Source organism: Cydia fagiglandana, chromosome 13 (genome assembly GCF_963556715.1).
Source record: "Cydia fagiglandana chromosome 13, ilCydFagi1.1, whole genome shotgun sequence".
NCBI lineage: Eukaryota > Metazoa > Arthropoda > Insecta > Lepidoptera > Tortricidae > Cydia > Cydia fagiglandana.
The window spans coordinates 13,388,337-13,414,187 of NC_085944.1; the positions used below are offsets into that span (position 1 = coordinate 13,388,337).

General features: G+C 36.1%; 1 protein-coding gene across 1 annotated transcript in view; it reads left to right on the forward strand.

The window, feature by feature from the left end:
* The first annotated feature begins 394 nt into the window (after positions 1–394).
* LOC134670351 (metabotropic glutamate receptor 2-like) overlaps positions 395–25,851 on the forward strand; it is a 274,915-nt gene continuing 249,458 nt past the window's right edge. The window contains exon 1 of the mRNA XM_063528169.1: positions 395–476. The gene's annotated coding sequence lies outside the window, so the exon portion shown is untranslated. The remainder of the gene's footprint in view (positions 477–25,851) is intronic.

A 25,851-nucleotide genomic window follows, 5' to 3' on the forward strand; every position in this document is an offset into this window, starting at 1 on the left:
GCAATAAATAAATATGAAATCATTTTCAACCACATAAGACATAAGTTTTTGTTAAATAATGAAATTAAAATATGGAAATTTTTAAACTCGTACACATCCATTCCGCCTTAAACAAGTCGAACGCATGTCTGATCTTTTTTCCCGCGAAACACCTTTTTTACAAGTACAAACTGAGGTATAACTTACGCTTTAATGATAAAATAGTAGTTCTGAATCTGTTTAACAATGTCGATTTTTCCCTAGAGACCCTTAAGCCAGTAAAGCTAGGCTTTACATCGGCTCGGTGCCCTATTACATACTACCCTTCAGTAGCTCCGCGATCCTCGGGCAGACAGGCCGCGTCGCTTGCCTTCGGAAACATCGCGACTTATCCCAGTTCTCGCCCTTCGTGTTTCCCTACGTGTGTGTTTTGTTTTTTTTGTGATTCGATTGACAGTTGGTTTTGGAGTTATGTTTATTTGGCGCAATTAAAAAAGGTACGTGGGTTTTGATAATTTTTGAATTTCTTAACGGATATTTGGTCTTAGCCTAAATGACAAATATATTTAATAATGCCAATTTTTATTTACGTTCATACACTTATTATAGATTAGACAGACATTTAATATACATGTATAAATAACGTATTAATGTTTATAGTGTTTTTATATAAGTAAGAAAATATATTAAACAAAAAATATAATATACAGAAGTTTACTTGTCATTTATAAAAGACGCTTTAAAAATATAAATATTATCCACATAAAATATACCTATAATTAATTTAGGATTTTAGGGTAACAGAAACTTTTGGATTAAGTAGGTATCTTAGGTCAGACCTGAAACAATAAAAATACGTACGTACGTGTCGTACGTATGTTGTATTCCATTTATTTCTAAAAAAATCTGCTAGGTGTCGCGCGCATCGTATGTAATTGTAATTATGCGTGATCCAACAAAATGAAACAGGATTTTTGAAGTGAAAACTTGTTTAGCGGCGCTGTGCACTTTTTGTGATGGGGAAAAAATGTTAAACTCGCGAGAGCGTAAGGCGCTTCGTAAGACGGACACGTGACCTGATCGAAAAACTGTTACAATGTCATTGAGTTTTCACTTCTGCCGGCACTCCCGGAGTGCAACCCGTTGTTTTTTTTTGTTTAGTACCTATCCATTAAGTATAATAATGTAATTCTTCATCATTTATTACAATAAATGTTAGTTTTATTTAAATAATATTTTAACACAAGTTATTTTTGTGACAGAGATATAGTTCGTTTTTTTAGCATTAGAAAGAACTCCACAGAAGCAAGCGTGCAGTTTTTATCAGGCTCTTTAATTGTTAATAATTATTGAATTATCTAATGTAGCATGGTCAATACATACAATTTACTTCAAATTATTACCGCTATAAGTGTCGGATTTGGAACCACAAGCTTACTTCTGCGAAGTTCTTTCTAATGCTAAAAAATACAAACTAGAGGTAGGTACTGCTCTTTCACCAAACCATTTAACGCAAGTATTCTGATTTCATTTCTACTTACACCAAAAAATAATAGGCATTTTCACAGCCCGTCGAACTCTCGGATACTGACTTCGAACACCATTGGAATATTAATTTATCTGACATAGTTATCTATGACTTTTTGGGAGTTTTGAGCTTTTTGGTTTCATGTTGATGGTTTCTAACTCCTTAATTAAAACGTCGATCCCCATATTTGCCATTTATTTTACCTTTTAACCACTGTAGACTGATATATAAAGGGGCCCAGTGATTAACAGTCCGCCGGACGGTAACGACTTGTCAGTTAGAACAAAATTTTGTCAGTTCCGAAGAACTGACAGGCCGATACCGTCCGACGAACTGTTAATCAGTGGGCCTCTTAAGACATACAAAAAATCGAGCTCATTTCGCCGCGGTCTGATAAATAAGACAAAACTTCGTATAACTTCGTACCGCCGGAGACACGATTATGCGTGATGAAAAATAATATGGCGGTTAAGAGATTAAGTATAAAAAATACATTGAACAGAACAAACATTTGAAAGAAAAGGTGAAAAACCGCACAGTGGCTATCTGCCGTATTCGAACTTCAAGATATTCACAAGAGACGACACGTACTAGATCCATTCTAGATACGTTATAGTTTCGATATCAGCTCGTTCTCTTTTGCAGCGCAATTCGGGCAACCAATGTCACTTTTACGTTAGATAGAGTAAGATATCTATTAGATGTGAATTGGACACTAAGTCATATCCTGTGGAAATCGTTCAAGAGTATCTCCAGAATCGCGCAAATGTCAAATTTGACAGGTTAGATCTTAAACATATCGTTATCGTATCTTGGTGATATCTTAAAGATGTCTTTTTCAAAATCGGAATCGGGCCCCATGTCTTGCGTCGCTAGTTTCGTGTGGCGTACCATATCTTTTATTTCCTTTTAAATAATTTCCTGGCTTTTCACCCATCTTGGGAAAATATGACTTTTGTGAATACTGCAATATCATTTCTACACATAGCTTTACGTTAAGCGATTATCCCGAAAGCGGAAATCCGGAGAGATTGCTATTGGGGAAAGTAAACAGCTAAATCGAAAGAGAACCGGAAATTTTATCGAGATGAGATGAAACACAAATAATATAGTAAACAGATTGATAAAACGTACATTGGAACTAACCCGTTTATGCGACATCAATTTTTCAAAACCATTGAATTTGACTTCTAATTACCAAAGTATAGTACCATAGTCTGTAAAAAAATGTAATTCTTAAATCAACTAATAAAAAGATAAATTATCTGAAAAAGTATGATAACTGAGGGGGTAATAGTGAAATAAAAAGTCATTGTGGGGGTGGGCAGTAATTTTACAAGCTTTTATTTACTTTCACCTGACAGTTGTCTGTTTGACGGTCTGTAATCAAATCTTGCAAGTTAAATTTGATCCACTTCCCGGTTTCCGATTGAGCTGACATTTTGCATACATACGTAAGTCGGGTGACAATGCAATATTATGGTGTCATCGAGCTGATCTGATGATGGAGACCAGAGGTGGCCATAAGAACTCTGTGATAAAACAACGAAACCCAATTGTGTTTGGGGTTTTTAGAATTGTCTCGATGAGCATTAGTTGCCTGTGGAAAGAAAAGTACAGTCAGCGATAAAAGCTTGTACCAAAAATGAAATTTTTGCCAAAAACTTTTACATTTTGATAGACTTTGTACCTACTTAACCAGATGCTTTTACAGTCCGTCAATAAATAATATAAAGTAATTTAGAGCACTACTTAGGGCCACTTGCGGGTCAAGAGGTTAACAACTGAATCGACCAATTAACCGTTTATAGAGGGTTAAACTGTACTTAATAGGCGGTTAACTCCGAGTTACTTAGTTAACATTGAAACGCGCAAGTGGCTCTTTGCTTAATAATAAACAAGTGACAGGCAAAGGAAGATCCTCGCGCCGGCAGCTTCCTCGTGCAAAGACTCGCTATCGCCATACAGCGCGAGAATGCTGCCTGCGTGATGGGCACCTTGCCGAGAGGCCAAAGGTTGGAGGGTAGTTTTTAGTCATTTTTTGAGTTAGGTTTAGTTATATTTTTTATAAGTAGTTATAATTATTGAATGTAATTGTCTTTTTATGTTTATTTGAAATATAATTCCTTTACAATAAACAAGTGCCTAAATTGTATTTTTTGCGATATAAATAATAAGGAGCATCTACTCCAAAATATATGAATTTTTAATATTACTGTTTAATATTTATATTCACATTATAATATTTTAATAATTAAAATTGACGGTTGAGATAGACCGTTGCACGGATAATTTAATTGAATCTTCTCTTGATTTTCTCTCCTCTGCTCAGAAATACATCGACGTTAAAAAAACGTTATTAAACTGACAAGCAATTAAAATTCTGTTCAGTATTTTGGAGTTAATAAAACATAGAAGTGCGGAAAGTTAAGATTTATTTTGAATTTGAATAGGTATTACATGTTAATATTTTCTGTTAATTACCTGTTACCTTGATTACCTGGCAGTAAAACTATCTACAATTATAGTAACAAATAATTTGTAAATTTTCGGGTAATTATAATATGTATTGGTTAACCGACTAAATACAAACCCGTCTGGACCAGTGACTGAACGACCTGATAGGTAATCTACATAGGTAATAATTTGTTCATGTAATGTTTTCATCTACTCTCAAATGGCTCCTTAAGATATTATTTATTTTTATATAACATGCAGAGTATAGAAGGACAAGTCATATGTTAAAATCCGGAAATAGATAACAACATTTTACACCAATTGTGGAATTCATGTTGTACCATAAATATTCATGAAAGTAACGTAATATATTCAGAAATGCCAACCGAAACTTTCCCAGTTACGCCAGTAGGAGTTCGTAAAGCTAGTTACCCTCGGAGTATTCATTTTAATTTCGCATATGCATCGCGTTTTTACTAACGCATATATATTTTAGGGATCGTAGACAAAAATGTTTGATAAAATGGCTAATTTGGAATAATAAAGATTCTATTGTAGGTAACGAAACAGAGCTAGCACCAATTATCAGTTGACATTATAAAAGACTGTCTCTGTGATCCGGTGGCCGAGTGGTTCAGGCACCTGCCGCGATAGCAGAGGACGCTGGTTCGATTCCAGCCTGGGGCACTGGAGGCCTTGGTCACTTTTTCTTAGTATATGACATTTATTTCAGTTTATAATTTATATAGTAGTGTTTCTACTTGATAAAAACAAATTAAAATATTTCCTGGAAAATAATTTAATTTGTTCAAATACTTCATTGTAGTTTTAAATATTTTAAATTATATTATGTAGGTAGTAATCAATCGGCCGCGCCAATAGATCAACGAACAAGTAGGTACGAGCGAAAGGCACTACCAGGCCAAGTTGATAACACATTTTAATATCAAAATGATGTAATTTTCTTATGATTAGCGCGTGCATACTCTCTCGTTCTTATACACTTACCTATTAGCCCGAGCGAGACGCACGGCTAAATGACAACATATTTTTTGGCATCAAAATATAAGTTCAAATTGCCTTTAAGAGCTTGACTGCGTGACGTGCTGAGCCAGGATGCGTGACGGAGAAAAACTTCACGTCAGAAGTTTCTTACAAAATGTCTTGTCCAATATAAGGCTGGGTCGCCAGCCCAAATAATCGAATACGTGGGACCCATAAAAAACAACTTGTAATACAAGCGAAAGCTTCTTTGTCAAGTCATTTTATTGGAAACAAATAAGCGCCTTTATTAGGGCTTGGTTACTAAATTGTTTATTTATTTATTTGTATGTTGAATGGCTTTAAGTTGAGATGGCTGAGATACGCGTCATACTCGTGAACGGGTGCTGAGGGGCTACCGCGAAAACCGAAATTCGCAAATTGCGGGGATCTTTCTCTTTTACTCCAATGAAGGCGTAATTAGAGTGACAGAGAAAAATGCCCGCAATTTGCGAACTTCGATTTTCGCGGTTATAGCCCTGTTTGTGGAGACTGGTCTGTTTAAGCTAACACGAGCTATTATAGTAGGTAACTTAATTTTTATTAACTAATTACAGTGAGACGCCTCATTCTGCTCTCGTATATTTCTTTTCTCTTAATGAATGTATTAATTATACAGGATATTGACTCTTGAAGACCCTTAATATCTCTAAGGATAACTTGATAAACTATATAATCTTATAGTTCTGACACTTAGAGACATTTACACCTCTAAATATTATAGATTTTATGTGTGTTTTTTTGTATCTGTATTTTGTATGTAATTCGACATTAAGAGACCATATACATCTCTTAGTAATTGTAATACGTTAGATTGAATTGATAGTTTTATTTTATAAAATTGTTGATGTTATTATTTTTGCTTTTATGTAAATTCAATGTTGACGTGTAAAAGTGCCGTTGTGGCCTATTTGCTGAATAAATGTTGATGTTTGCTGTTGATTACTAGTTTCCAACAATAGGTCCTGTGATTGGCAGTTTATTTATGATTCCGTAATAGAACAGTGTTTTCTAAAAGACCTGTCAGTGGCATTTCAATTTCTAGAAGTTACATTAGATAATTAAAATAAAGGTTAATTTTCTCAGCGAAACCTTATTAAACTTTTACGAAGGTGAATTTAAGAAAATAAATGTTTCGACATAATATTATATTTAACAATTTAGTAGGTAATTAATAGGTAGGCAAATTTATAATTCTGGGTATATTAACACCCTACAGGGTTTATATATGGTGTACACACCATAAACAAAAATAGGTACCTATGGTTATATTTATTTTAAGCTTTATTATTTTTTGACTTAGGCTACGACTTTTTAAATATATGAATAAAGATACATAACAAAACAATACAAAATGCATAAAAATATATTACAAAAATATCTAAACTATGTTTTATCTATTTGCTATTATGACACACAATGAACTGAAATTACCTACGTATTTACATGTATTTTTCAAGCGATAGGAATGCATTAGAACGCATGTCTATTTACAAGTTTTAATTTAATATGTCCTGTTAGTACCTATGGGCCCGATTCGGATTTTGAAATAGACATCTATTAGATATCTTTTAGACATCACCAAGATACGATGACGATATGTTTAAGATCTAACCTGTCAAATTTGACATTTGCGCGATTCTGGAGATACGCTTGAACGATTTCCACAGGATATGACTTAGAGAACCGATTCACATCTAATAGATAAATCTTACTCTATCTAACGTAAAAGTGACATTGGTTGCCCGAAATGCGCTGCAAAAGAGAACTAGTTGATATCTAAACTATAACGTATCTAGAATGGATCTAGTACGTGTCGTCTCTTGTGAATATCTTGAAGTTCGAATACGGCAGTATGTATGGTTTTGGTTTGTTACTTAGTGTTGGTCAAATCCTGGAAGCTATAGACCTAATTCCCGATTTCCGATTTAGCTGAAAATTTGCATAGGTAAATTATAATAATATAAGTCGCGTGACAATGCAATATTACGATATCATCGCGCTGATCTCAGAAAGTCTTACTTTGCACTTCAAAAACTAATAGCAAAGTTGCATTTTATTCACATGTGAGGCAAAGTAATCAAATGCAAATTTTGAGTTGTTTTCTTATTTTTGCTGGAAGAATTGACTTTTAAATGATGACTTTGGATGATAAATATTTAATAACATTTATTTGGATTTGATTTGGTGTGATTTTTTCATATTTTACATTTAATATTTGCTTCGGATTGGTGTGGTGAAAAATTTTGTGTTTCACTCGGGGGCAAATTTTGTTTAACCCTCGTGCTTTGAAACCCTCACAACGCTCAAGATTCCATTTTTCGAACCACTTGCTACGCTCGTGGTTCAATTTTGGAATCTTTCGCTTGCTCGGGTATCAATATTAGCACGAGCGGTTAAACAAAAACTTTGCCCAAGGGGGCAAACAACTATTAAGGGGGCAACAAGGGTTCAAATAACTATTATAATGTACAAAACTGATAATTTTAGCAAAAACTTATTACCCATATATATCTCTGTTGCAAGATAACACTTTAAACTCTCGAATTTTGTACTCATACTTATCGCGGTAGACCCGTTTGTGTAATTAAATAAATCTTTGTTGTATTTCCGTCAGTGACAGCATCATAATATATTTCATCCACTTTTATCCGCATTGCAAATAATCCGCAAAAGTGAAGTAACTTTGTAAGCCACTGTACAAGGGCCCCGCGGGACCCCTAAACCGTACGCAGTCTTCGCAAAAAATATTTTTCCCACTTTCTTTATCTTCGCCGTTTTGAGAGTTCTTATCTCATGAAGTTGCGTACAGTGATTTTATTTTTGTTGTGAGTTTTGTGTTAAAGTTGTATACATGTATGTATTTTGTACGTACCAAATAAAAACTAATAGGTAAAATATTACAACATAGATAAATAGTCGTTACAAAATGATATCATTCGTTTTTTGACACTAGTAATTTTTTAATTAAAGATAAGTTTCATACAAGTCTAAAATCTGTATGTTTGAATTTATGATATTTTTCTTCATACCATAAAATATCGTGTGGAGCAACTGACCATAGGAGCTTTGACAAAAAAAATGTTGAAAAACTGCCTGCCTAGTCGCCTACTACTGTTGTTGAAAACTTTATGACAAGATTTAACAATCAGCCCGTCTTTGTTTTTTTTTTTATGTTTAATAAAAACATCATACGATATTTATATCATAGTACAGTTTAATAACCGATACGAACTAAGGCCTAAGGCCTAAAGTCTTCTTAGTTGATCGTTTGAAACTTTTAGGCAAGCATTGTACGACCGACGTCAGACTGACTGTCAAAAGTACGAACATGTCGAAACCAATACCAAATTATGTATTTACATACTAAACTTAGTTTACCGCCACGGCTCGTAAGTTACGAAGTAGGAATACGTGTCGCTCCAAACTAATAGCAGATCACTAGATGTCGAAGGCTTAAACTCAAAGTAGATTGTTCTGAACTTGCGCTTACAAGTATACAGGGCAGTCTCGTAGCGTAAGATGCTAGGTTTAGTTGGGGCAACAACACCCGTTCAGAACTTTGTGCTGGGGTGGCGGCAAACCGAACGCGGTAACGACTTATTGCAACTTGGTTGAATTTGATCATAACATCTTTGTAAGCTTCTTTGATGTTGTCAGAGAACAAGTTTATGGTTTGCAGTTTTAATTATTTTTGTTGATTCCGACTTTCAATCCGATTTTTGATTATTTCTTGTTCTGAAACGGTTATTGATTTGATCTGTCATTTCTGCCAGCCTAGCCAAGGTGACAATCCCTATCGATACCGCAACGAAACGCTTTGTGTATCTCTATCAGTCTATCACTCTGCCATATTACTGCGACAGTGACATTCGATCGCTACGGAGCATAAACGATTAGTATGTTGGCTACGCGACCTCGTCTAGAAAGAGTCGGGCTCCGGAGGTCGCGTGTTGAGATCCTGCCTCATACCAATCAGTTTTTCGTAACTTGTGTACGAAATTGCATTTGCTAGTTAGCTATTTTCCTTTTCAGTAATATTGGTAATATGTACATATAATATAGTTTGAATTTTATTATGATTATAATAGTAGATACCAAAAACTAAACCCAACATAATTTAAAACCTTCATGTGTTTGATTGATTCCAATATGGATAGTTATATTCTGAATTTAATCTTTATTATTAAAAAGTCATTCACATTTCAATATCTGCTCAACAAACGATTACTCATTCACGAAGTAATTAAATACGTACCATTAATTTAGGGTTAACGTTCACATGCAGTATTTTGAAAGGTCAGACTGCAATGAACATTAATTCGTGCCGTTTAGTGCGTTCAGTATGGTTCAGTAGAAGTTTGACAGACTGGGAGCGGTATTGAAACTAAGAGGATGTTTTACTACTAGTCAAGCGTTGTTTGCTACCATCGTGCTGTATAAAATAAACTAATTGCCAGTTATTGGGTTTAAATTGAGGAATGTTTTAAGAAGACAATTAATAAGTCCAGGTCTGTTTTCTTAAGTATTTTAAGTACACTACATTGTACTACAAATCTATTAGAATTATGTGTCTGTTTGTGTTCTAAATGAATTAAAAAACGGTACACGTCTGATGTGACACATTGAACACAACGAAAGTGCCCTCGCCCCAATCGGACGCGATCAAAGGTCAAGTTCGTTGCTCCACCATAGCCTCCCAAGGGACTGCTTTGTCACGTAATTCATGGAACTTGAAACAGCGTGCTTCGACAATACATAATTGAGTTCGAAGTTTAATATATTTGAATGTTTTTTTTTTTCACCGGTAGGTGCTGTTGTTTCTTTTTTTGTACTATAAGAAACGTGTGGATAAGGAACGTTTTATAATTTATTTTAATTTCTTAGTCACAGTTGATGATGATGTATTAATAATATAATTACATAAAAAGCAATGAAAACGAGGCACGTTATATAGACATTTTCTTTTTAATTGTAATATCTACTTTTAAAATCCCAAGAGTCATACTGCTCGATTCAAACTTTAAGATAAATCAAATATTACGACAAGATACGTTATGGATTAGATATGTAAATGTCAAAAGTAACGTTTCTTCAAACAAAAACGCCAGTTTTGACACTGACATATCTAATCTATATCGTATCGTCGTAATATTTGACGTATCTTAAAGTTGATTGCAGTAGTCAATGGAAATGCACGTATGAGTAAGTGTGCGATGGCATTTAAATAATTTGAATTTTTCATTGTTTCCGTGCAATTGATTGCACTTATGTACTTCCAATGTCCAATGATTGTATGTCCTGCAAACATAATTTAACGAAACATGAACAAATTTTATTCAGCATTCCTACATATTCATTATTCATTTCACTTGTTTTAATTGTAAACAGGTTTCAATTTAATGGCGGCCATTATGTGTTTTTGATTTATATTATAATATAATGGAAAGCGTTGAAAACGGAATAATTTGAATTATAAACTGAAAATGAAATAACAGACAAAAGTTGTTGTTTGAATTTATTTTCGATACAAGCCTTATGTTAAAGTCAAGTCAAGTTATGTTTAAGGTAGATAGATACCTATATAATACCTATGTTATTTTTTGATGAATATAAATACAATGATAATAAAATGCATAACGTGTCGTTTTCTTTCCATTATAATAAAACATACTAAGGTGAAACCGTTGCCGTACTGGGTTCTATTTATATAAAAAAGACCATGTTGGCCCGCGACTTCGATTTAACTGTCATAGTATGAAATAAATGATAGCATTGAAGCTATCATTTGGCATAAGTTTCATAAGTATTGAGGATATGGACCAAAATTACTCATTGTCCTTTAATAAGATTTGATATATTTAATTGTTAAGATTTAAAAAAAAAGACATGGATTTTTTAAATCTTATAATAATCAAGCAATGCCTCGGCCTTAAATCGGCCATAAAAATTGTATCACCGTGTTAATATGTTAAACTCCGAGCATTCATTTTAGTGGTCGTAACAGTCAGGCCTATATGAGAGCAGTAAATATTGGATATTCTGGAAGCGTGGCCAAGTGATATTCGTTATTAGTTTACGCCAATCAAAAACTAAAAATGTATCGAATGACAAAGGCGAACGCAAAATATCATGGCTTGTTGATTTGAGCGATTGACGATTGTCACCTGGACTGACCGATTAGGAGACTTCCGCTTGGCATCTACTTAGGACTGACCGATTAGGAGACTTCCGCTTGGCATCTACTTACGACTGACTGATTAGGAGACTTCCGCTTGGCATCTATTTACCACCCCACACCTCTTACCAAACATCTTTAAGCTGTCTATTTAAATTGAACCAGACAACTTAGAAGGCTGGTGGTAGTTAAAAAAGTAAATGAAATCAATTATTGTGTCCTTAAAATTAAAGTACCTAATCGTATTATCAGCACAATATGATTTTGCACCGCCTACAACTTATCTGCTTTGCTCAAGGGTTGTCTGGTAGATAATGCCTTATGGCAATGTCCGTCGTTTTAACGATATATTGTCTCTTGTGCAGTAAAGTTAAAATGAATAGTTAAATACTAAATGAATAAAGCAAAAATAAATAAATTGTTAGTTTTCATAATTTGTAATTTGTTTATCATTGTTGACATTTTATAATTACATTTGCATGCTAAATTATTGACGATCATAATGTACCTAAATTCATATAGATTAGCGTAAGAATAATTTATACTGTAATTTATCATTACAAAATAAATAAACTAAACTAGACTAAACTAAGCGGTAAGTAATGTAAGTATCCTTCGTTTTCGATAGGTCACCAGGTTACACAATGGATTTTTCTGATGATAATTATCTTTGAAAACAAAACCCTCCCCCTCTCCATCTCCTCCTCCTCCTCTCCCTCCTCCTCTGCCTCTGGGTTGGAAGGTCAGATGGCAGTCGCTTTCGTAAAAAGAACTAGTGGATGGCGAAATACCGGGATAACTCGAGGAAGAAGAAGAATTATCTTTGAAAACAAGTGGAGTATTAAATATGATTCCACGGGCCTAAATAAAGAGGTACATTCGAGTACAAAATGTATTGTAAACCGATGGGCTGACAACTCCCCCAGGCATGTTCTAAAAGTTTGCAGGGCCCTTCCTTGCCCTGTCTGTTGCCGAAAACTTTGGAACGGAAAAACTTTGGCAACAGTATTTTCTTTGTAAAACATTTGTTTGACAAGCTGTCTTGTACGAAATGTGAAATATGTAGGTACCTTGAATATTATTGTTAAACATGTTGGGTAGACAAATATTTCGAATGAGAATTGAAAATAATAATCGGCTCTCGCGGTTATTGTAAGTAACAAACTCCTTGGAGAAATTCTCTTTTTTTAACATTTTATGTATTTTAACCAAGTCTGAAGGACGCATTCACTCTCTTAGGAAGAGTTCTTGCTTAACGTATCGGTTTATTTGTTATTTTTAAATTGCATAGGATACATATGGACATGTATTATTAACTCGATTAATTGACTTAAAATTATATTGAAGTGATTTGAATTTAAGAAAAACATGTAGGTATGATAATGTTTAATCTCTAATTTTCTCCCTCGCTGCCCTGCTCTGCCTCTCAACATTATCCTCCTTAGGTCATGATCTATCATGCATACTTATATCCTTGTTTATATGCATATTTTTATAGCCCAAACGAAGCGCACAAAAATATATCTAATACTTTTGACAAAGACAAACAACTGTCGAAACATCGAACAAACACGAACTGAAACCATAAAACACTAAGTCGTAAATTGTCTCTGGAAACAACTAAATTGATCACCAACAGCCATAAATTTGGATTCTAAATACCGTGTATCGAAATAGGTGTATCGATTTATCACTCGATATTTCAGTGAGACCGGCTTCGTGAAATTTAGCATTCTCGACTGAACCTGCAGATCACTTAACAATAGATACGGCATATAATTATGACTCGTGCTGACCAGATAGATGGGCGTTTACATGCTAATGGGGTGCGAGAGCTTCGCTTTTCTATAGATATTGAAATATGTTCAAAGAGCTTCATCAATTATTAAAAATTATTTACGAGTAGGACTAGAGTTGCCAACGTCCAAAGGCGACGGTAATTAGGTGGGCCGTGTGCTTGTTTACTACCAATCTTACGTATTAATTACATCGAGCTGCAAATTTGCATACCCTCTTTATTATCCCGAAGATTTTAAATTTTATCACGACCTTAACCGGCCAAGTACGAGTCGGACTAGCGCACGAAGGGTTTCGTACCATTACGTAAAAAACCACGTTTGTTGTATGGGAGCCCCAGTTAAATATTTATGTTATTCTGCTTTAAATATTGTTATAGTGGCAAAATAAAAACATCATCTGAAAAAAAAAATTCAACTGTCTATCTATCACGGTTCATGAGATACAGCCTGGTGATAGACAGACAGACGGACAGAGGATTCTTAGTAATAGGGTCCCGTTCCCTTCTGGTACGGAACCCTAAAAATCATCAGATGTAAATACTGTCAATAAAATTGTGCACTTAACTTTGAGCCCCTTTTGAATTCGTTTTCATTATTTAGCAGGCAATTAACTACAACGACACATATTGTCTGAATAGTTAATTCAAATGGCTATCTAGTAGACTTTAAAAGCTCGAGTCGTTTAAAGGTCAGACATACGCACTATGCGGGCTTAATAATACTAACAAATGTACACTGATCGATGTCGATTATAATACACCGTGTTTTTATTGAATTCCGTTAACTTCGGGGTATGGTTAAGTACGTTTAAGAGAACTAAATGGCATAGATAATTTTCAAAAAAAAAATTTCTCTTTGCTTTTTTTGAAAAAAAAAAATAAGTTTAAAAAGTAATTAAATGTAGCATATAGCGTTGTTGTAACACGGGCATTACATTTAACTCAACCAAACAATTGAAATCTGTGACATATCAATGTCATTGTCAATGTCATGTCAATAAAAAAAAACACGGTGTATACACCGTGTTTTTTTTTATTTCCGTTAACTTCAAGGGTGCATTCCTGAGCTTATATCAAGTAATTTTCTCAAAGACACCAATATTCTAATTAACTCCATTTCGGAGATAATCAATAATTTATTTTTTTCCTATAATGCCTCTACAAGCGTGCACACTTGCCTTAGGGCCGGTTTACATATTGATTAGTGTTTAGAATGACTTCATACATTTGCCACTAAACTTAAGTACAATCTCGGTCGATCAATGTTCGAAATGACGTTGATATGTCATTGATTTCAATTGTTTGGTTGAGTTAAATGTAATGCCTGTGTTACAACAACGCTATATGCTACATTTAATGACTTTTTAAACTTATTTTTTTGGAAAACAAAACAAAAAAAAATTTTTTTTTTTAATTTAACTATACCAAATAGTTATCTAAAACGTACTTAACCATACCCCGAAGTTAACGGAATTCAATAAAAACACGGTGTAGAGAAGATTGATAGACAAGTTATTTTGTCTCAAGTCTCAACCTTTATCTTTTATGGCTCCTCTACACGATGGGCCAACGCCGGCCACTCTAAGAGACGCAGCCATGCGGTAGAATGAGATAGCAATATCACTTGCTCCCTCTAACGCATAAATGCGTCCCTTGGAGAAGCCGGCGTTGGCCCATCGTGTAGAGGAGCCATTAAAGGTAGACGTCCAGAGGGTCGCATCGCACGCAACGCATCATTGGACGCACTTGTGTGACTTTCTCTACAAAGAATAATAAAATCCATTGCGTGCGATGCTTGCGGATCAGTGGACGCACTTGTGTCACTTTCTATACAAAAAATACAAAAAATTCTTGTAACTCGTAGGTAAACTTTACCTTGAAGGTGCTATCGGGGTTTGCAATAATGAACTTCCAAACAGCTGGATAGATTAAGATGATATTTTATGAGTGTTAGCGACGGTTCCTGAATGACTCACCATGATCAACTAGGACCACTGATTTACGGAAGGACTTAAAATTGTAGTCAAATATAATTTGTTTCTCAAAGACAGGTTTTCTTTTAAAAGTAAAGATAAAATTCGAGTCATAATTAACCAAACTTAAACGCTAATTAACGAACGAGCCCTTTTATGAAGTTCTTCTTCAAATACGGGCCACGCACATGTAACGTACTTTAATACAAACATTTGTTTGTAGAGCTCAACATACTCGACAAACCACCGGAAACAAACACAGAAGTTCTTTAATTGGCGGCCGCAACCTGAGAAGGACGGGAACAAATTTCTAAAAAGACTCGAGTTCCTGTTTCCGTAAAGTTTTGGATCCTCAATCGACTTTTAAAAGAGGAAATCCTGAATTGTTTGTTTTCTTTTGATCACTCATTTTAGAATAATTTGGTGTTTTTGAGCCTATAAAGTTATCTCATTTACTTTGATGTTGGTGCAGCGTGTCATAAAATTTAACAGCCAACACGATAGCTTTTTTAGTAGACCGGTTTACGCGAAATGACAAAGACGCGCGGTTACAATGAAAATTATCTATAGTGGCACCAATAAAAGTCTGCAGCGGATTTGATAGCCCACGCAGTGTGTTATTTATACGTCCTAATTTCATAGAAGTTTGACGTTTAAAATGACACTTGCACTGCGTGGGCTATCAAAATCGCTGCAGACTTTTTACGGTCTAACTGTACTCGTATATGATTTGCCCTCTGCTTCGAAGCAGAAACAGTGACATCGTTAAAATGTAGTTAACATGGCATACTTGCATAATGCAGCCATCGCGCTCACTGGCAGGTGATAAGAAAAAATACTTCACTTTGCCCTCGGCTTTTTATTTGTGAAATTTTTCTTTTCCATTTCGCCGCTGCCGCTACATGAATTCTGTTCCAAGCCTTTATTTTTAAAACGTATACGTAGGTGTAGGTACATACTATTTCTTCCACCGTTAACCAAGCTTCGACCTTAAACATTTTAATAAACATATGAATAATATGTACTAGGTACTTATTTTAAATTAAGTAATTTAATACGTCACTATCTCAAAACGACGTCTACCGATAAAATAAATGACTAGACCAAGGAAAAGCAGTTTAAAAACCTGCCATTTTTGCAGTCTTTCAAGTTTTATTCGACTGTTCGTTGTACATTGATCGACACTGTGATTGATACATGTATCGTGGGAAAACTGCTTGGCAATGACGATAGGAAAACGATGCCGAATGCCGCTCTGCAGCGTAAATACGGCTGCATTGTATCGTACAATGCAAATTATCAAAGACATTGACATTTCAAGCGGCAATACATCAAGCAGCAAATCGCTGGCCCAATATTACAGGGTTCGTATCCGTTCAGTAGTTTTTGAGTTTATCGCGAACAAACACACAAACAGACAGACGCGGCGGGGGACTTTGTGTTATATGGTGTTGTCAATAAATCAAATTCACCACACTTGCACTGAATCTCACCTATACTTAAGCATACACCCCTGAGACTCAAACGGGAGCAGGGACACAAATTTTATTGTAACCGATAACTATGAAAATAAACCAATTCTGATTCTGATTCTGTTGTGAGGATTTCCCGATACACCCACACCTCAGAAACCAAGTAGTCAGACCTTCCCATGGGTGCCAATAACGGAGATCGATGTTCCGATTTATCTTGATCAGGACATCTGTATTGCCAGTTTTATTCCTCTGTATGTCTTTTTTATTTCCGTAGATTGCGACGATTTATTTATATCGTTCGAGAATTCTTTTTCAATGGGGCTTGAAATCTAGGTCTTGATTTAATGCATATAAATGGCAAACAGTGAAAAAAAAATCAGATTTATTTGGATATTATTCATTGTAATTTTTCGTATCTATTCCAAAGGTACGAAGGCCTCTATGTATTTCTGCATAATACAGAGAGGTACAGATGTAGTGCATAATTTTATTATTTTCCATCATAATATGTTCAAAGAAACGTATGAATGTGTCTTGCTATTTCAGTCAATCTCGGTACAAGAAGTACTGAGGTTGACTGAAGTAGCATGACAACGAACGTTTCTGAGAAAATACTTACGATGGAAACAATTATGTACTACATCTGTAACGCCGCCAGGTTTCACTTATAGAGTGGGTGCCGCAGGCAGACTTGTTAGACGGGATGTTCTTTTTGTATTCGGATTTTTGTAAATAGGTATAAGTAGTTATATATTATTATATTTTTCTTGTTTTTTCACATTGTATAAACTACTATCAATTTATTTATATTTCATTATGCAATTAATTTTAAACCTATGTGGAAATGTTTTCTGGAACGAATTAATTTAATTCATAGAGTTATGGTCTAAAAATTGCTAACTAATTATCATAACAATGCACTTAACTGAAACGTTCCAAGTAGGGCAGGCCGCAGGCATGTCAAGATTGCAGAAAATATGTTTATGTTAATGATATAATTAAAATGTAAGTCGAGGTGACGGTTTACCAGGCGGTAATAATTGTAGGCTTTGAAACATTAAATAGCTTAGCTAACGTTTGAATAACTAAATTAATATGATTTAATGTTCCACTTGTCGTCTTAAGGTGACAGTCCATTTCCAACGACAGCTGCACTACTGTTCATTTTACTATGGAAATTGACAATGACAGCGACGCGTTCAGTACCGGTAGTGCAGTTGCGGTTAGAAATGCGGTTTTTCGTCTTAAAAAGAAATTAGGTAATGAGTATAAAGGATGACTCACGTTAGACCGGGCCGTGTTCGGGCCGAAGCTTCCGGAGCTTACTTTTATATGACATGACAGGCGATCACGTGATGCTTTTCATAGAAAACAATGCGCCAGAAGCTTTGGCCCGGATACGGCCCGGTCTATGGTGAGTCATCCTTAAAGCGTAGCCAGTTTGAAGTGGGAATGGGCTGGTCATATAGTACGAAAGACCGGTTCGTGGAGTAAACGACTACTCGAGTGGCGACCATGGGGGGAGGTGCTTCCTCAAAGAAGACAGATACGTTGGGACGACGACATCAAAAGAACTTCGGGGAAGAAGTGGCTCCAGGTCGCACAGAACCGTGACGAGTGGCGTAAAATGAAGGAGGCCTACACCCGAAGGTTAGAAAAGGGCTAAATAGAGAGGATAAATTTAGTTTCCTACTTGAATTATACGAGAATCCAATCCAGTCCAAATCTATTGGTTCTTAAAACATCCCTCGCAACGCATCCTCGCACATCTCTGGTGGAAAATGGAAACGCAGACTTCAGAGAAAATTTACGACCATGACAATGTAAATGTTTATTATAGATGGTGTGTAAAATCTGTTTTGAATTCTCGTCATCAATCTTTAAAGCCACAGTCATATCTCAGGCCAGCCCATCATTCTTTTTTATCGTCTGCCACATTGGGCAACTATTTACCGCCCAGTAGGGCATGCTCCCGGGAATTCCCGGTTCTCATATTCCCGGGAATTCCCGGGAATTTTATGGTATCAAAAGAACCGGTACTGAAGACCCGGTACCGGTACTTCCCGGTTCTCATCATATGACTATTTATTCCCATTTCAATAGTAGTAATGTATTAGTACTTTAGCTCGGGACATTATATAACATTTAATAATGGTGCTATGAAACGGGAGACCCAAATAACCCGATAAATTAACCTAGTAAAGTAGGCATTCGTGAAGGCAGGCCGTGCCGTCATATAGTGTTGAGTGCATCGACTACGCTACGGCCGTGTGGCTCGGCCCAGGCGGAGCCTATGTGTGCCGGTTAATTTCGTAAAATAGGTTGGAACGCCAATTAAGTGTTTGTTTATAATAAAATAAGTCATTTATTAATTCTTATGCAATTATTTATATGAAAATAAGTCATTCATAAAGATTGTACGCTAACAGAAACAATTTCTTAAAAGTAATCAAAAGATGCCTTGAGAACCGGGAAGAACCGGGAATCCCGGTTCCGGCCATGGCCGGAAATGAAATTCTTGGTACCGGGACCGGTACTGCATGCCCTACCGCCCAGTCAAGGAATATTCTACCTTAAAACTTTGCAGTTTAAGACGTTTAGTTCGCATAACCGTGAATACTGGATCGAAATCACCTTCGTACTTGGTACCGACATCATGAAGTGTAATGGCAGATTGTGTTTTACCATATCTAGTCTGATCGCAAAGAGAATTCAGACTAACCACCTAGGATATAGGGTTGAAAAACGTTTGTATAGCGCCAGGTTTTGGCCGTGAAACGGTGCCATAAAGCGTGAACGTGTTTTATTCTTAACGGGTTCCATATAAATATAGAATACGTACCTTATTCGTGGCCCATAACCTCGGCTCTGCTTTTTTTACTTTACACTGGAGGTAAATTTTAAATAAAAAAAATATATATATTGATATATGGTAAGGGAGCCCAAGTAATAACTTTTTGTAGTTTCTTGAGCTTGTCAGATTAAGATATGAGTGATACTATCTTGCTAGTCGTGGAGTCTAGGATAACCACTTTTGGTCGTAATATTGACAATGTCCATCATAGGTCGAGGTATATTCGCGCACACTCACACACACACATACACAATTATTTCCATGAGGTTGTTTTTTTATCATGAAATAAATATATTCAAAAAATAATAATGACTATTTTTATCTGTTACAGGTACTTACTTCAATAAATATTTAGCACCAGTATCAGGAGCGGATCGTCAACTAAGATAAAGTGTTCATTTATTTTAAATTAAACTTAATTACATATAACATAAGACTAAAAAATCACAGTAATTAGGTACAGACGACGTCAAAGATATGTTTACACTTACTCCTTTGTAATAAGGCGAAAAATGTAAACATCTTTGACGTCGACTGTGAGTACCAGATAATATTCTAAATCTTTTATGTGAAATTGTACCTACATCAAAAAACTTTGATTTGCCGCCAGTCACACTTACGTACGAATTTATAAGTGCAACAGAGAGGCAACACGTCGAATGTAGTTCGCGGTAGGCCCGAGTTATGTACTTAAGTAAGTTCAAGTAAAGCTTTCTTAAAAGCAAATCTATTCGGAGACTGTCTAATTTCAACAGGCAGACTGTTCCAAAGGCGAACTACGTGATTGGAGAAAGAATAGGACATGTAACCTTTTCGGTGCGACAGTATAGACAGAGAAAGGCTGCCAGTAGAGCGAAGTTGACGGACATGAAAAACACCATAGAACTCGGAGTAATGAACAATGGAGCCGCCATTAACAGGCGTTCCCCTCTGTCGAAAATAGGCGGCCAATGGTCAATCACATGTCAACCATATGTATGGACTGACGTTTATCTGGCATGACGTACCTATACATTTGATGTGCCCCTCCCCCGCAAAAAACGGCAGACTATTTTGTACCGAAAATTTTAGACATGGCGTCTCCGTTGGTTATATCCTCTAAGCCATAGAAGTTTAAGAAAGTTTTAAAATATTGGGAGGTGGGGGTCATTAATGATCGAAAAATCCTGCAAAGCGTTACTTATCAAATTTTCACTATTTATCTATCCTAGAACCATTTTTCCTTCTATCTAATCCTAGAATGGATTAAAGGCAAAATGATGATGTTCCAAGGACACCTTAGCCAGGTATGTCTATTTATTTAAACATTTGTTAACAAAGGGCTTAAAGGAGTTTGAACCATTCGGCTCGATTCGGGAACTGAAATTAGAGACTCACTAGATATGAAATAGTAAAGATATGTGACGTTCCACTGCAAAAGGTACCTTATGACGGCCAGCGCCGCGATTCAGGAAATTAATTAGAGATTCACTAGATATGAAATAGTGAAGATATGTGACGTTCCACGGAAACAGGTACCTCATGGCGGCTGGCACACGTCACAATAGCGCCGAAATAATATTGGAGCGGCGTTAATAATAGCGTAAGCGCCAACCGCCATAAGGTACCTTTACCCGGACGTCACATATCTTTACTATATAGTATCTAGTTAATCTCTAATTCATTTCCCGAATTGCGTCGTTTGAGATGTTGTTATATTGGTCTCAGTTTAGGGTGTGTATTTGAATGTATAAACAGTCAATTTAGTGAACAATTGGGTCTTTCCCTGGAAGGTCGTCGTTGATTACAAAACGGGCCACTTGGGGACAAATTAATTGTCACCTTAATTCTCTGAAAACTCAGTCATGCGGATTCACAGCTAGATAAACCAAACAACAACTAAGATCATGAAAATACAGCTATAATTCAAATGTAAGCTAAATGTTAGATCTGAGGGTTCAGAAACTCAAGAGGCTAAGAGAGAAGGAATTGTGTTTTCTTATAAATTATTTTAATATATCTTTCGGGTAGATTTACCTTAGAGCATTTAGTGACTGGAGACGCCTTGGCTGTCGTTTTCTTTAGCAAACAGTGTGCAAATTTTTGCGGGAGAGGGGACGTCAATGTATGGCTATTTCTACATGATTTCTACATTTTCGGCAGAGGGGTGAGTTCTTAAAGGCGACTCCAGTTATTAAATGCTCTAAGAGATTTACAGGTTGTTTGTATGATAAGACTTTTTCATATAAGCAAACAAGTATGTTTTACTCAAAGTTTAACTACAGTTCAATAATACGTAGATTAAAGGGAGTCAAAGGAAGCTGTATCAAGTCAATGTGGCTAATTCCGTCGTAGAGACTATTCCGTCCACTAGCGTTTTTCTTGAACAACAAACAACATAGATAATTTTTCTTTTAGTTTCAGCAATCAGAATCAAATGGTTTTTTCCTACGGTTGAAAATCAAAAAAATATACGCTCGTGGACGGAATAGACCCTGTGTCGGAATTAGCCACATTGACTTTACGCGTCGTTTACAACCTACAACTCGCGATTAGCCTCTTGGCGCGATTCGGGAAATGAATTAGAGATTCACTAGATTTGAAATAGTAAAGATATGTGACGTTCCATGTCAAAACGTACCATTGCAACGGCTGAATATTGGAGCGGCGTTAATAATAGCGTAAGCGCCAGCCGCCATAAGGTTTCTTCTGTCGTGGAACGTCGCATATCTTTACTATTTCATATCTAGTGAATCTCTAATTCATTTCCCAAATCACGTCGTCTATGGCGCTGTGAATACATCTAGCCCGCAAACGATGTAAATTAGTGCGTTATTGGCCATATTACAGTGATTCATGAGTCTCAAGCGAGCCACGAAATTGCACCGCCAGTGTTAGAGATAATCGGGTGCGAAACGAGATTCAAAAGCCACTGTGGCTTGGATCCCGCTGGAATAAAAAAAGACTGTATGCTTATAAAATACCATAAATACTTACATTACGCACCATTATTTTAAACAAAGATAGAAAGAGAGAAAGAAATAAAGAAAGAAGAAAAAGAAACAAAGAAGATGAGACAGTGGTTATAAGCAAGAAATAGGTATAACAGGAATAGGAAAAATAATACCGTAAAAAAGCCGCAGCCTGTTCGTATCTTTGTTTTTAAAAACGTAGATAAAATACATAATGGATCTCTAATTACTTTTTTTTATATTTAAAACTGGAAGGTTAAAAAGTATGGAACAATAATTGTTAGCAATCAGCGCGTATTGTTCGGATCACGGCAGGCATGCTATCGTTTTTTAGCGTTCCCTTGGAATCGATGAAACGATGAAAATAAAATGATGTTATAATAGTTATTTGTACAACAAGAGATCAAAGTTTGATATTTCTTCGAGTGCTTATTTTGAGTCCCGTGCAAGCGAAAGATTCTATAAAAGATTCACGAGCGTAGCGAGTGAATCTAATTTAGAATCTTGAACGTAGTAAGGGATTCAAACGCGCACGAGATGTAAATAACTTTGATCTCGTGTAGTACACAAAATTTTTCACCCTAAGCAGTGAGAACATACCTAGAGGGACAGAGATAATAGAACCCAAGTATATCGAACTTGTATTAGACCCCGCATGTTGAAATGACATTTGACTATAAAAGTCACTTGAATGACATTTTGTCTCACTCAGTGAGCAAAATGCGATTTTGCTCACTCATACTGTCTCACTAAGTGAGCAAAATGCGATTTTGCTCACTGAGTGAGACAAAATGACTCAGTGAGCAAAATCGCATTTTGCTCACTGTTTTTAAGAAGCAAAGTACCCTTGTTCGAGCTGCTGAGGTGAAAAATAATTTTAGAGGGACTGGGTTGGGTGACAAAAGACACCGTTGACTGGTGATCTTAGACTAATTTATTCAATCATACCTAGACGTTTTATACATCCTGTTACCTTTACATCACAAGTCTAATCGGCGGCGACACATACAATATCTCAACTGAATCAGCGCGTGCTCTAATCTATACTAAGCTATCGACACGCGCTGATTATATTATGCCGACTGCCATAATAATTATTGATGAATTTTGTATTACTCGACGGAGTTCTACGGTAATTTTTTTTCTTTTCCGCTATTTGGTACAGATCACATTGCACTTAAAACCGATGGTTGCTCGGGTAGAAATGTTGGGAAAAAGGCCCAACAAGGTTAACCGACCTCATCAAGATTGCACGGAAGATAGTTCTGGACAATCGTTTTGGAGCTCCACAACGCAACGGAATGCAAGCTACTGATGACACTCCTCGGTACGGAGTGAAACATGTCGAGCGTTTTTCGACTTAAAATACGTGAGTGACCCGTTCATAATATTTATATTATATTTAATATGTCTGTGTCTCACGGAAGTTTTGTTATTAAAGTCGTTTTGGAGCTCCAATTTAAGAATGTTATCGGATATTTTCAAAGTAGGTACCTAAGCAGGCGTGTCTCACTCCGCGATTTAGTCGCTTTGCTACAGGTAGCTAAGTACATCCATTCGACCCCAATTTTGAGGTTTTCTATAAGCCGCGCGTGGCGCTGTCGCCACCTAGCGGCCATATCTGTCCTGATCGTAACAGACGCGTTTTGTTAGAGAGTGAGTCTGTTGTACCCAGTACTATTATTTATTCTGTGACCTAAGCCTTGACCAATGTTTTACATTTTCTAAAGCACAACCCTTAGTCTCTTCGTTCAATCTGCTCTTGACCAATTTTTCCAACTCTGAAATCTGCACGGATTTGGATTTACATAATGCCATGGCGAGCATGGAATAAATTTTGTTCCGAAAATTGAACGTTCCATGGGCACAGTCAGAATTAAACTCGAAGATTCCGCTTGGATAAAGTTGGATGAATATTATTATGTTGTTTTCTTTGCTTCTCACTTTTTAGCTGAATATCGTATCTGAGATGAGATGAGACCTTACGATTTCGTTTTATTTTTAAGGTTCCGTACTCGACATTACAAATCAAATCAAAATCAAATCAAATATCACTTATTATCAGGAATATCAGGCAACTAAGGCCCATAGATACATACCTTACAAACTAACATACATACATTAGTAAAATCTTACAAGCTAAAAATTATTTCGACGACACGGCGGTTTTCAGTTGTGTCGTATGTTCCGGTGTAGGATTTGGCAGATTCCCACGGAACCGCCGAAACACCACACCCTTCGGCCAGAGGTCCGCGCTCGCGATGGTTTCCAGCAGCGGCCGCGGCACGCGCACGACGAAAGAGCTAAAGTGCGAGTAATGGCGCGATCGCAGCTGGAACACTTTCAGCTCTTTCAGCATTTTCAGCTTTACAGATTTAAACCAGTTACTAAGCATTCACTTCCCGTTCTTTCATCTTTCGACTGTAGGTAGATATTTCATAAACTGTATCTTATCCAGATCAAACTCATTACCCGTTATTACAATAAGAAATAACCTGCAGTTCCTTGAAGTTCTAGTGTAAGTTCATCATCATCATCTCAGCCATAAGACGTCCACTGCTGAACATAGGCCTCCCCCTTCAGTGCATAGGCCCCCCTAGTGTAAGTCAAATTCTTGGGATCAAAAATAATACTTTTATGTGTAGGTAATCACTAAACTAGTTCCTAATGTTCTTAGATTCTTTAGCTCAAAAATCGACTCGTTTAACCTTAGCCAGCGGTTAAAATGATAGACAGAAGGGTTACCTCAGTTACGTGGGCCGTGTGTTTGCAATTCATGCACAATCATTATAACCAATTCATTCGAAAAAGACGTATTTCCTTACAAACGCTTTGCTTTTACAGCCTTCTTCGATTCATTCTACACACCCTTGGTTTTTATTCTTAATGCTTTCCAAATTCGTAAACACGAACCAGTATAAGGTAATATATGACAGTGTGGATATATTACTGTTTTCAGGGTCTCAATTAAACTGGTTAGCTTAAAGCGATAGCTCTGGAAGAGTTCAAGACAGTTCTGATGGCTCCTGTCGTTAGGGTGATGTCAGATTAGCTGTTTTAGCGTGAGTTATAAAGAATATGTACTGTGTAAACAAATCTTTGCGCATTCTGATGACATTTTAGAAATAAAATATCTAAACGTTTACTAACTCTAACATCAAAAATACGTCTGACATATTTAAAAATACTCTGAGAAAATGATTGTAACGATAAATAAATGCCTTCTTAAATACTAGGGTGGTCGCTTTTATATTTGTGAACAGAATTTTAACAAGGGCATTGATGCCCAAGCTGAAACATTAATTATAAACGAAACATTTATGCTCTCACGCGGGCAATCATTCGGTTAATAATTAAAACTATCTATAATCCTTAACAAATACTTCTAACTATGAAACATTCCGTTAATTTTAACTTCACAAGCTACTCTGGCAAATCAGAGAAGAATATTTTGCGACGTAACGCAAGGGCATGTTTGCCTTTCAGCCCTTATACATACTTACAAAACAAAATGATAAACACAATGGTTAAGGGCCTATTGTGTGTCAGCACCTTTACTGAAGCAATTACAGGGAATTACGTAGCACTATATAAATAAAGAAAGTTAAGATTAATGA